Genomic DNA, 13,848 nt, shown 5'->3' with positions numbered 1-13,848 from the left:
GCTGTAACAATACATGGAACACCAACTGGTTCGTCTAGAAAAAACAGCAACAACATTATCACATCGTAAAAAGCAGTTACCTGCTACTGATCAAGAGAATACAGTACGTCTCCTTGAAAAGGTCTTGGGTCCATGTGACGTGATTATACAATATAATCACCAAAGGAAACTTATAAACGTTCTCCTCACATGTATGAAATGGGCCTAAAGCGAATTTCAGCACAGTTACAGATAAAACTAGAAACAGCTAGAGACAATCTCAAGGAAGAAATAAAAAAATAAAATGAGATGGAACAGTTGGCACAAAACAGATCAATGTCAATTATTGGTGATGACATTAAGTCCGAATACGATGGAAAATTAAAAAAACTTTTAATTTAAAAAAAATGAATTGTCATTTTGATATATGATTTTAAAAGTTAGCTTGTTTATTATATGTGAAATTCCAATGAAATTTATTACATTAAGTTTTCTGGTGCATAATTTTTGCTCTCATTTTGGTGTTAAAACATTACATTATAACAAACATGTTTGAATCATTCATGGCTGTTTCACGCTCGGTATTTTGTTTGCGCATGTATCAACCTTATTCCTAGCCTAGTTAACTAAGCTTTCTTCTTCGAGTTGATTAAATGAGTTTCTCTCAAACTAAAGCTTGGACGCGAACGAATGACTCAGCGGAAACCCCGAGTTTAAATTGGACAATGTGACTAATCGCTTCGGAGGCCATTTTAATTTATCTGTGAGTTGTTTACCAAGCTTGGCCACATCTTACTGTGGTAAAAACTTTATAGTTTACTAATGTTTGTTAGGGTGAGTGAAACCACTCGCTGGAATATTCGGATGAAAAGGGCTTTCCCCGACATGGACCACGTGAGCAAAGAACAATAGAATTAGCCAATCAAAAAGCGCGGCCAGATTTTGGCCGCAGAAAAATCGTTTGAGACCCAGCGTAATTTTTCTCACCTTAACTACTCCGATTTCCCGGTGGTAAGAAAAATTACGCTGGGTCTCCTGGCTACCTTATTCCCGCTATTTAAATATTCAAGCGATAAATTCGAGGAAAGGCAAGAATCTCTGAGAACGAGGAGAAGTGGTATTAAAGTAATAGTTTATTTCACGTGGAGTATGATAATCTTATCCTTTTATTCTTGGTGATTGTTACAAATCAATTTTGTTAACAAATATGCGCTGGAAACGAGGTTGATTATTTTAAATCGGCCTCCGTAATACTTCGTCCACATGACTCACGTTGACGGAGCAGGAACGTTCGAGACAAGATGGTTACATGTGACAGCGTGGCAAGTAATTTGTTTAATACGTAAGGTTATTTTTTTGTCTTTTATATTATATTTGGAAGAGCAGTTTAAATTTATCTCTCTTATTAAAATATACAAAAATGGTCAATTCAAAAAAGTCATTTACAACTAAGATGAAAAAGAAAAACAGGTTTCTTTCAAAACAGGTGCAAAATGTATAGCTAGCTATAACATACAATAGTATGCAGTAATATATAATATACAGTACACTCCCGGTTATTCGAAGCTCCACGGGGGATAGGAATTTACTTCGAATAACCGAAATTTCGAATAACTGAAAATTTTCTTATTTTGGTCCAATTTTCACTCTGACGGATTGGAGGGATTTGAATAAAAAAAGTAGTCATATCAAGTTTCTACTCTACAGTTTTAAACGCAACGAGTGTTTCAAACGTTAAAATATACAAATATAATGTTTACTTAAAACAAATAAATAAAAATTTTCTGGAAATGGTGAAAGCATTCAACTTTTAAAAAAATTGCTTTGTACATAGTTTTATTTTTAGGAATAAAGACTATTTTTCTTTTATAAAAAGTGTTGGAAGTTGAAAATTCTCACTTTTACTCCAGCTATTGTCAAGGATTTTGAATAACTGAGAGAATATTGAGCCAAGGGGGTTAGAAAACCACTTCGAATAAACGAATTTTCGAATAACTGAAGTTTGAATAACTGAGAGAGATTTACTCTAAAACGAGTTAGAAAATTCAAGGGGAATGAAAATCGCTTCGAATAACCGAGAATTTCGAATAACTGCAGGTTTGAATACCCGGGAGTCTACTGTAGTAATAAAAAATATATAGTGCTTTTCACACAAAAAATGCTAACTTCTGAAAACATTTTGTTTATCTACAAAAACTTTCTAATTTCAGTTATCGCAAAGTATTATGTAGGTATTGGTGCAACAGCATCTTCAGTGCCTTCTGCGCAAAAAGGTCTTATTTCATCATACAAATATTTTCGCCTAGCTGCTGTTAAGCCGACTGGGGTGATTATTGTGGGCATTTCTTTTTGGAAAGTTGTATTCTTTTTCAGTATATTTACTTTTACAGGGTCTGAAGTTAAACCTACGTAACAATAGACAATGCCTGGTTCAGTGTGGTTAACTCGAAAATGATGATAGCTAGTGATGTTAGAAATTTTAATGAAATATTTGGACAGCATAGCCACCCAGTCAAATGTTGGTACCAGAACAGTGCCATCATGTTTTCCAACCAGTTTAGCACTGTTGCAGGATGCGGAATCGTCACAGCATTTAGCAACATCATATAAAGTCCTCGCAACTGCATTTGGTGTGACCCACTAACATAAACGAGTATTCAATTTCGTGATGCAAACCTGTCAGTGTTCTCCAAACAAAGTACCATAAAAAGTAATTATTCTTGTTCTGGCCTAAAAATGAAAATAAAAAATAAAAATTAAATCTTCCACTGTCTGCCTACATTGCTGCTTATAATAATCAAGCTCTTCTTGTGCTTTTTTCAGGTGGACAATTTGCTCCCTAAGAAGATTTGATTTTTCCTGCTCGGATTTATTAATGCTGCGAAAAATGACATTATTATTTCATTGACAAGTCGCACATATATCTGTTAGTGGTTTGGCAACTACTACCCATTGCATGACCTCATTCCACAACACTGTAAACTGACTGTAGCTTACATATGGAATAACAGATTTTATACAACTTTCTCTGTAGTAGTGCCATATATTTTTTTTGGTATCTGATGATGGAATTAATGAAATTGATTCATCCCTGTAACCTGGTATCCGACCAGGCAATAGAACAGCATGCTCTTCTGCGTAATTTTCAATAAACCTTTTTACATGGCAATTAGTTTTGTATGTATGAGCATTTGATGGGAGCCTTTTGTTATTACCATGTTTTCTTGGTTTTGCACCCTCCTCGTCAAAATGTTTGCATAAACGAGCAAAAGTTTGCAAGGATATATATCTAGTAAGAAAAGGAATGTCTTTCTGCAAATTTTACGCCCATACATAAAAAAATTTATATGTCCTGAACTTGTAGATAAAAATTTTGGCAGCCTAGAAATTTGTAAAAAACTTAGTACAAACATGTCTTTTTCTTCCCCTGACAACTCAGCTACAGAATTTCTAGAAAAATCTACCTCTTCTCTAGTGAAAAGCTTAATACAATTGGAACTCGCGTTTCCCAGGTTACACCCGCACCCCTTCGTTAAAATTCACTTACTGTACTTAACTCTGCGGCATCGATATCTTCATATTTCTCATAAGTAGTAGCTGGTCTTTTTAATGAAACAGCCATATCAGTTACAAATTTGCAAGCGACAAACTTCAAGCGCACATCGTAATTTATAGGCTTAACCATGTGACATACGCAACATGTTTTAACTCTCTAAGACAAAAGTCCGGCTTTTCTTAACTGCACCTTCTGAGGACCGTTCAGCCACTGGTCAAAGCAATCGAAATAATGTTGCAGTATTCCATTTTACCCCTAGTTACCCAACTGCCAACTTTTGTATTTGCGCAACAAGACACGAAAATGGCGGAATTTTGTCCAGATAAAACAAATCAAAACAGTGTGCACAAAAAATATAGTCTTGTTTTTTTTGAGTGTGACAACTCAACAGCAATTTTTAAAACGGTTTTGTTGAAAAAGTTGGAGAGTGACATCGCGGAAGGAAAACGTTGCAGATATAGGCACCGAAGCCAGATCTACACGGTTAAAGTTTTAGCGATGAAGGGTAAGTTAACAAAGGAGAGGAATTAAAAATTCCAACCTTGTCCCGAGGCGTTGTTAGGTTTTGTATATTTGAACGGCGTAACTATGAAAATCCTAGCAAGTCCTGGGGACGAGGTTAACAAAGTTTAAATTTTAAACTTTCAAGGTAATTTTTTTTGCGCAGATAACAAAAAGCAATTAGATGAGTGGGAGGAAAATTGGCAGGAGAACGAAAATTGGGAACCTTCTGATACAAAACACAAGGTAATATCGTAGCTCATAAATATGTTCCTGTTGCGATTTTTAAAGTTTTTATGTACTAGTTTCCTAGGTTTGTAGGAGCAAACTGAATAGACAAAAATGTGACAACTAATTTTAACATAAATAAACGAGGCAACCTAATGTGACGCATAAATGCTGTTATAAACAAAGGTTCTTAGGCTGGAAGGAGTTAACTAGACCATGGATACGCGAGACAACCTATTTTAACCGAATGTTCTTATAAACAAGTTTCTTAGGTCCAGCATATAGATAAACGAGGCAACCGATTACGGCCCTATTGTTTTGAAAAACCAGGTTCTTAGGTTTTTAGGAATACCATGGCTGTAGATAAACAAGACAAACAATTTTAACCCTCGTTTCTTTATCCCTGATGTCTTGGGCTATAAAATCTGGGCATATATAAACGAGAAACCTATTTTAAGCCTCGGGGAAACTGTTTCTCATGGGGTTCAAATGGGTAAATGGGTTTTATTATTAACTATCTTCTTTAGAATACTGCAAACAAAGAAGCAAATAAAAATGAGGTGAGAACAATTGTTCGCTTTTTAAAATATTTCTGAGGGCTTTCCCTAATTTTTATTTAGGGATAGTTAGAAATTAAGCTGTAAAACAAAAACAGAAGTATGTTTTTAGAATTTAAATTAGTGAAGATGTAACTTAGGATCACAAAGATTAAGGATGCAAATTTTTATTGTTTAGACGGACGATGGTAATGATGTGGTGCTGGAAAGCTCGCAAGACCAGGACAAAAGCGAGACATTTGCCCCGAACACGGTAAATTTACAAATATACTAAAATATTTACAAACCCTGCATAAATAATCTGCATTTTAAAATACAAACATAACCTTCTAGAATTCTACAATGCTGGAGGAAATTGCACCACACATCCAAACATTAAAAGCGAGTAAAACAACTTAAACGAACAAAGAGAATTTATTTATTTTTTTACAAAAATCTTACTTTTAATTTTTAGACAATTACAAGTATTACAACCTATGAGGATTTTTTGATTACAAGGGCAGATACACCCGTCCTAAAAACCCAAGAAAGAGCCACGCAAACGCTTAGCAAATGCTGTGAGCAATTGGATGCTGTGGTGCAAAATCAAAAGAATTTGCAGCAGGAGTTTCAAGATCTAAAAGACTTGGTAACTGCATCAATAAATTTATTTATAAACAGGTAAGCTGCAGAATGTGTTGAAGGACAGGAATTCCTGTTCCAGATTACGAAATGCCAGCACTGTCGCCACTACAAGAACTTCCCGAATTCAACGAACCTTCTGCAATGGTGGATGAGCCTCATCCAAATACAAACAATCATCCCACAATTGCTGCTCCTTCAGATGCCCAGAACTCGAGTCAGTTTTCTTCGCATGACACTTTACCTGGACAGTTTGCACAGTAACTGTGTTCGATAAATGTCCTTGGAGTTACAGCTGTGTTGGCCAATTCATCGGATGCAGTCGACTGTGCATTCCAACTAATGAAGGGAATCTTCTCAACAGAGGAGTTGATAACATCTTCCCTGTCAGGTAAAAGAGGAAAACTGATGTTAGAAAAGGGAAAAGTGGAATGGGTTAGGGCTCATGTGGATGCAAAATTTGGTGTGGGAGAGCAGGAATGGAAACGGGTGGTCGATGGCATAAACTTGAAACTCAGAAACTTCCGTAAAATTCAATTAGCTAAAAAATCATAATTATAAATTTATACAGTACATATTTACATTAAAACAGTGCAAAAAAGATAATGATCTAAGTACTAATACCTAAATTGAAATATACATTTAACTCTGGTTTGGACGCTTCTACGGATTCAAGTAACTTTTGTTTTTGGTTTTGCATTGACTTGTCTTCTCAAGTTTGACTTCGAATCATCCATTCTTGGTAGCTAAACATAAAGTGCTAAAAAGAAGAGGCTTTTTTAAGAGGTTTTACCACCTATCCTCGTATCCTGTAGATACAGTTAAAAATCCATGTCAGGGTCTACTAAAGCAAATAAGACTGCTCACCTCACAAATTGATACAGCTTTTTAATTAAAAATAAGAATATGCATACTTCAACAGACTGAATATTAATTTTCCACAGTAGTCCCTTTTCAGCTCTAAGAACTGCATGACAGAAAGACGCAGGAATGGTCTTTTTCAGTCTATTTCTTTCTACGGAAACATGTTTGAAGCTTTCAATTTTACTGAGTGTAGATGGATAACTTCTGATTTACATATTATATAAGTTTGAAAATAAACGAAAAGCTTAGCTAAACTGGTAAAGAGGTCTATTTTGTTTTGAAATCTGAAACTATATTTTTTTGTAAACAGAGAACTATTGCTTGTTAGTTTTTAGTGTATATATAAATAAAATGTTAAAAAATAAATACATTTAGTTAGCTAGCTACCTATTTCGCTTTCCGTTTCCCTGCACAACCGCCTGACTCAATGGCAATTCAGAAAAGAGAGAAAATTCCCACGCTTCCACATGAAAAACACACAGTGAGAATATCTAATTTACAGAACCAGAATTTAAAACCGACCGACAGCACAGAGATTTTAATCCCCTTTCTTTTTTTGTTTGCTATGCTATTGACAAAAACTATGAAATTTTATCCCCAACCCCTCCTCCTCGCAAAAAAATAGAAAAAAAATAGCAGGAACTTTGGCAAAAGTAAAAAGCTACAGTTTTATTATCGAAACATCGTAGTTTTTTTCGCAGAGGGATGACTTACCGTGTGCCGTGTGTTACGAATTTATTAAACAACAGACCACCTTAATAAAATACTAAAAGCTAAACCATAAAGTGTTTGCTAAAGTTGGTTACACTATTTATTCACAAAAAGAAAAGCGTGGTTACAGAAGCATTTTAGGGTTCTTTGCATGGTATCTTTTTTAAAACTTCATAAATTTTATTATGAGGCAAGTCGTCTTAAACGGTCCTGCTTATTTCATTCATAAACGCACATGCATCAGTAATCTTTTTGATTGTCAGGTAGCCATATTCAGTCTACGGCCACTATCATGAGCACTAGTATTGCTAATAAATTGGTATCGGTAATATTGGAAATAATTACCGATACCTTTGGTATCGATAATAGATTGGTATTGATAATACCAATACAATCATAAGAGAAGTATCGATAATATTATTAGCACTACCGATACTTGCTAAAAATGTAACGATACTTGTAATTTTTGATTACCAATACTATCGTTATTTCTTTTGTTTTATTATCAATACTACCGATAAAATAATTACCGATATTATAGGTTGTTACCGTTTTCCCCAAAACCGTCACATATGCTGTTGTGTTTACTTCTATCTACTTCCTTTGTTAGCATGTCGGTATTCGCGTCTACAATTGTTGAGTGGTGACGCAATAACACACGCTTGTTAATAGAAAAATAGTTTCTCGATCCCATCCGTTGAGAACGGACGTGTTTGTTGATTGTTGATAAAAGTTATTGATAAAGTTATGATAAACCAAGATTTTACTTATATTTGTTACAGATTTTAACACCGATTTATTTTGTTATTGATATATGATAACCAAGAAGACATTTTGTGAATTGACTAATAATTTGGAAGGAATTTACAAAATAAGTCGTTGCTCTGAAAATTGATTGCGGGAGAATTTTCTACACCGGCTTCTTACATTCCATCTAATAGAAACCAGGTGATATGAGAAAAATTCTATTTTACACATTAATTTTAACAACATTCGTAATTAGTTCCAGTGATCAACAAGTACATTATGAAACTTCATTACCGTCGTTACCAAAGAATACCCAAGCGAGACATCTTAAAAGAGGGAAATCACGGGTATTGTATTATTCAAATTGCAGTGCCACGTTTAATCTTATTCTTGATGGTGATATTGAAGTTAATCCAGGACCTGGTTTCGTCGCTCCTAAATGCAGTACTTGTTCTAAAGTAGTGAGATGTAACCAAAAACGTCTATTATGTAGTCAATGCCTCGATGTTTCACATGCAGTATGCCAAAATAAACAACACTTGGCTACGAATTCTCGAGTACCGTACGAAACAATGTGTGATCGATGTCTTCATACTGTTCTCCCGTTTCTCAATGTTTCACTTAATACATCCTATGTAGAAAGTGAGAACGACGTATTAATGACTGACTACCATCTTGAAGCGCTGAACAAAAACAAACATTTGTTAAAAATATCTCATTTGAACACTCAATCCTTGATATCTTCTTTCGCAGAATTTCAAGTATTTGCCCATACATATAACTTCGATATAATGACAATGTCTGAAACTTGGTTGAAAAATAATAAACACATTATCGAATATGTTGAATTACCAGGTTTCAAGCTAGTCTATAAAAACCGGGAAGAAAGGCGAGGAAGTGGTGTGGCAGCGTATGTTAAAGATGATATTGACTTTAAATTACGAAATGACTTCACAACTTTACATAACGAACTTGAACACATATGGATAGAGATAAATGGTTACAATAGACATAGCAAAATTCTGTTGGGTGTTTTTTATCAACCGAACTTTGACGATGCAAGCAAAGCTGAATGGCTCAGTAAAGTGGATATTATATTAGATAAAGTCGTGTCTCAGTGGAGAGGTCACATTGTTATTACCGGTGATATGAACATCAACTTGTTGGAGAATTCACAGATCACAACAGTGTACAACGACATTCTTGACTCTCATAACTTAGTACAACATGTTACGAAGCCAACCAGAAGAGGGACTACGCTAATTGACCATTTTATAACAAACGCTCAATGTAAAGTAAAACTTTGTGATGTTACTCCAACACCAGAAATAAGTGATCATGATGCTATATATGCCTGTATCAACACAAGAGTTACAAGATTTTAGCCTCGTTTTAAATATATACGTGATTACAAGAATTACATTTTAAATGATTATGTCACTGACTTTTCGCAATTACCATTGAGTGTTGTTTATTCTTCAGAATCTGCAGATGATAAACTAGATATTCTCAATGAATTAATATCTTCATGTATAGAACGACATGCACCATTGAAACGAATCAAAGTTACCAGACATCCAGCACCATGGCTAGAAGATCTCCGCATTAATGATATGCAAAGCAAATGTAGAGAATTGCGTCACAAAGCTCACCTGACACAATCTGATAGTGACTGGGATAATTTCAGAGATATTCGAAATAACCTGAAACGTACGATCAAGCACACTACGAAAACGTTTTTCAAGAAAGCTCTAAGCTCAAAAAGACCTGCAGATGTGTGGAAGTTTATTCACCGTATTCTAAATCCGAAGAAAGATAAAATTTGCCTGGATCCAACCACGCTGAATGATCACAATATATCAACTGCGAATAGAATTTTGAACGCTGTTCCAACTACACAAGATGACTTATTGAATCATATTAACAATTTCCAACTACGCAATGACCGTTCAGAGTTGTATTTTAGACATGTGACCTATGCGGAAGTTGAAACAGAACTGAAATCGCTTTGCATGGATTGTTCCGCTGGATTCGATAATATACCAGTTGCTCTTATAAAACCTGTATTAGAATATCTCATTTCACCTTTAACACATGTTATTAATTCTGGTATTGATGAGCAAAAATTTCATACGCAATGGAAAATCGGAAAGGTTTCTCCAATTCCAAAATGTGACAATGCTACTTCTCCAGATCAGTATCTACCTGTTTCAGTTTTGCCGACCTTGTCTAAAGTGTACGAAAGGTGTATCGCAAACCAAATATGTGAATACATCTCATCTGAGAATGTACTCAAAGACACCATGTCCGGATTTAGAAAGCATCACTCGACTACCACCTTACTGCTGAAAATACGCGATGATATTATAAAAGCCATGGAAAAGGGTGAAGTAAAACGCGTTATTGTTAAGAGCATGCATTCTGTTTTGCAGTGCTCGTAAGAAATTGGAAGGATCAATTGGTGAACGAGAACAATTCAGTAGTGACATATTTAGGACTATAGACTTTACTAGAGGAGATGACAAAGAGGACTCTGATGGTAATTAAGACCAAAGTCTTGGAAGAACCGTTATTGCTTGCAAAATGGAGTTTGCGTAGCATGTGTTCCCTTCCTCTAATCACCACCCTGCAAATGTGATCCTAAATGCATTTTTGAGACTGCAAGTTAAGGAGGAAAACTCGAATCATACCATCTTATCTGGTATTGAAAGCAAAATAAGTAAACACAGCAGTGGAATTTCAAGTAGAAGAAGCAATACAATTATACCTTACCGTGTAAATGAAAAACATCCATGGACGTACCATCTCACCTCGAGCGCATTGCTGATTAGTTGGTAACATCTTAATTTTGGAAAAAGCAGACAGTGGCATTGAATTTTTCGACACCAACGAGGCACTAAACACAACCAAAAAAACTCATCACTTTCGGCAACATACAATAGAAACAGAAAAGGAATTTTTAAAGTTGTGCTGGGAAAAATGGTTAAGTCATCCAGAAAATATACCAGCCTTCAAAATAAAAATTGAAAACAAGAGTGATGCCACATTAATTAAGTTTCTGGACACAATAAGCTTTGCTTTCACTATGAGAGAAGAAACAACACTTTACAGAACCAGCCACTAGCATTAATGCAGTATCAGCATCGTCACCAATGAACACCTCAATACTGGACTTTTCAAGCCATCATTCTGCAACACCAATGACTCCTCTGACAAGCACTCCAAAAGCAGCACCAACAATACCAAGAGAGTTGCCATCAAATCGTAATATCTCCTTAAAAAAAGTGGATACAACAGAAATGAGTAAGAGAGCAAATTTGCTTGTAAAGATATTAGGAGATAGCAAGTTAGTCAGTAAATACGACAACATTAGAAAGTGTTTCAAAACCCACCCCAACATGTGCAGACAACAATTATGTCAATTATCAGCCCAAATAGAAGTAAAGTTAGTGGTAGCAAGAAACAATATTAAAAAACAACTTAAGGAGACTGAAATGAAACTGCTGCAATCACAAAAGGGGATTGACATTGTGTCTAAAAACGAAGAAGATCAAATGGTTTATAACGAAAATGTAAAAAAAATTGTCAATAAGTACACAATTAAAATCACAGTTTAATTTGTAAATAACTTTTGACACTTAATTTTTGTTGTTCTTAAAAAGGAAAACCCGAGGTGGTAAATGCCGGATTTCCACTTGAAGTAAAACATATGTAACATAACGTATTATTTTGGTGTCAATGATTGGTTTCGCTTAGTACATCGGTTAAAATTTGAAACGAAGCACTTTGTGTGGCTTTCGTTTAACGAAACGAAATAGTTCATAAAATATTGACAGGCAATTGGAAAAATTGACAGGAAATAAAATGCAGAATTTAAGTAAGGAAAGTCATTATGGTTAAAAACTTGCACAGTGCCTAGTAGCATCATTTTAGTGACATATGTTCTAAATGTAAATCCAAGGTCTGGGAATATAAACAACACAAAATCACACAGGAATTCATCTATATAGACTATTATGGAGTAAAAACATTAGCTCTGCTATTGGACACTATGAACAAGCAATATTTAGTGTATTTTCTGATAGCTAGCTACAGCTTTAAAAGATTAGTATATGTGTGTACTGGATAGGTAGCTGTGACTAAGTAGTTATATAGAGTATAGTTATAGGTATAGCTATAGTTAATATTTAAGTTATTTTGTGGTAGCTATTTAGCTAGCTATAGAAATCGTATCATATAGGCAGGTGTTACAGCTTACAGACATTGATATTTCAGTTGAGGTTTTACATGCAGCAATCAAGGAAAATCCCATAAGTGCGTCCAAAACCGCAAACAAAATCTCCGCCACATCTTGCTGATTATTAAATTGGAAGTACATTTTCCATGAGAGTGCATTTGACGTTCAAGGGCCCAGAGAAAATTCGAAGGGTAAACAGGTGACAATGATTGCTTCAGCTTCGCCATGTTAAGCGAAATAGACCTCGCAATAGGTGACAAATGAAACGATTCTGACCCCCTTTGCCACCAGACTGTTGGAATGGTACTTAATACTTGCAAAATGGCGCTGGCGTAACAAGTGTTGCCTTTGTTAAAAATACCAATGTTTTTATAGACAGTAATTGGTTGAGTGGCATTTTTATTTTGGTTAACCTTTTTAGAAGGCCCCTTTTGACGAGATAAAACACCCTTGGTCTCCACATTGGGCAAAGCCTGCTTGGATTTAGGTAATTGCATTAAGGAGTCAGTTGACCAAACATTGGATTCACGTGCCAGCCAGATACAAAAAGAAGACCTCATACTGATTTTATCGAGATCATTTGCAGTGGAATAAATAAGTTTGTTGGTGAGACCCATTCTTTTTAAAAAGGCAGTGCTGGTTTTTGCACAATACCCTCTTGCTCCTACTTCCACTGCGAAGAAATCAACTTGCCAGCCATTAACCATAATCACATTCATTATACAGGAGAGCGGTAATTTTCTGTGATGACCGCCTTATTAACAGTCAAGAGTCATATGTTTTCTTTTTAGAAGAGCTGAGGTAAGAGAAAATAATTTACAAAGAGGTGGCAAGCCACCGCAATGATGAACTCAACCTGTTAGGTCTTTGGAAATAAGCTAGAGGTTGTACTCCTCTAGAGAAAATGCCTCTAAAAGCACAATTCTCCCTTTTTACAAGGAATTAATTAAAAAAATATATAAAAAAATAAAAAGGACACAACACATTTGAAAAGATGAACAGAACTTTAACCAAGGGCAGGTAGGTTTTGACCCATATTTCTGAACCTAAGTACCCTAGATGTCTAGCTGGGTCACCTCGAAGAGGTACGCGGACAGTCATCAGCAGAAACTAGACATCCCTATCTTCCTAAAGTAAACTTTGACCATTTTCTGTTTAACTGTGCTATTCCTTGTTTTTAACTCAGGTAATACGTGGAGTCGTTACTCTCCAAAGACAAGACCTAGTATGATTAAACCCCCCTGCTAATACTTTTTTTTTTAACTGGGGTAATAAGTGGAGTCGTCACTCTCCAAAGACAAGACCTAGTATGATCAAACCCCCTTGCTAACTTAATTTTTATTTGATTTTGTTTTATTTTTGACTGGGATAATAAGTGGAGTCGTCACTCTCCAAACACAAGACTGAGTGTAGTCAAGCCCTCTTGCTGACTCATTCCGGTTAAAATATTCTTATCTCAGCTCCTCTAAAAAGAAAACATATGATTCGTGACTGTTAATAAGGCGGTCATCACAGAAAATTACTGCTCTATCGTTGCGATGTATCCACCTGTGTACCATTTGGTCGAAGGCTATGGTTGTGTAGTAACCATTATTTAAGTTTCCACAATGGTTGATAATAGCCCTTAATTTAAAATTTTTACGAAATTTCACTTCTCCATCTACGGTAAAAGGTATGGAAAGGGTACGAGGGTAAGCAGTAATACGAGAGGCAATTTTTGACACAAGGCCGTTGGCACTGGCAAAACGTTTTAGCTGTAGAATGAGATGGGAACCGCACGACACTACCTCTTTTTCAACTATAGCAGGTTGATGAGCGTTGCAAACATGGCAGAAGTAGGCATTGTT

Source organism: Hydractinia symbiolongicarpus, chromosome 14, assembly GCF_029227915.1.
Source record: "Hydractinia symbiolongicarpus strain clone_291-10 chromosome 14, HSymV2.1, whole genome shotgun sequence".
NCBI classification, from domain to species: domain Eukaryota; kingdom Metazoa; phylum Cnidaria; class Hydrozoa; order Anthoathecata; family Hydractiniidae; genus Hydractinia; species Hydractinia symbiolongicarpus.
The sequence above is the reverse complement of the archived record's forward strand: the minus strand, read 5'-3'. Positions refer to the sequence as shown.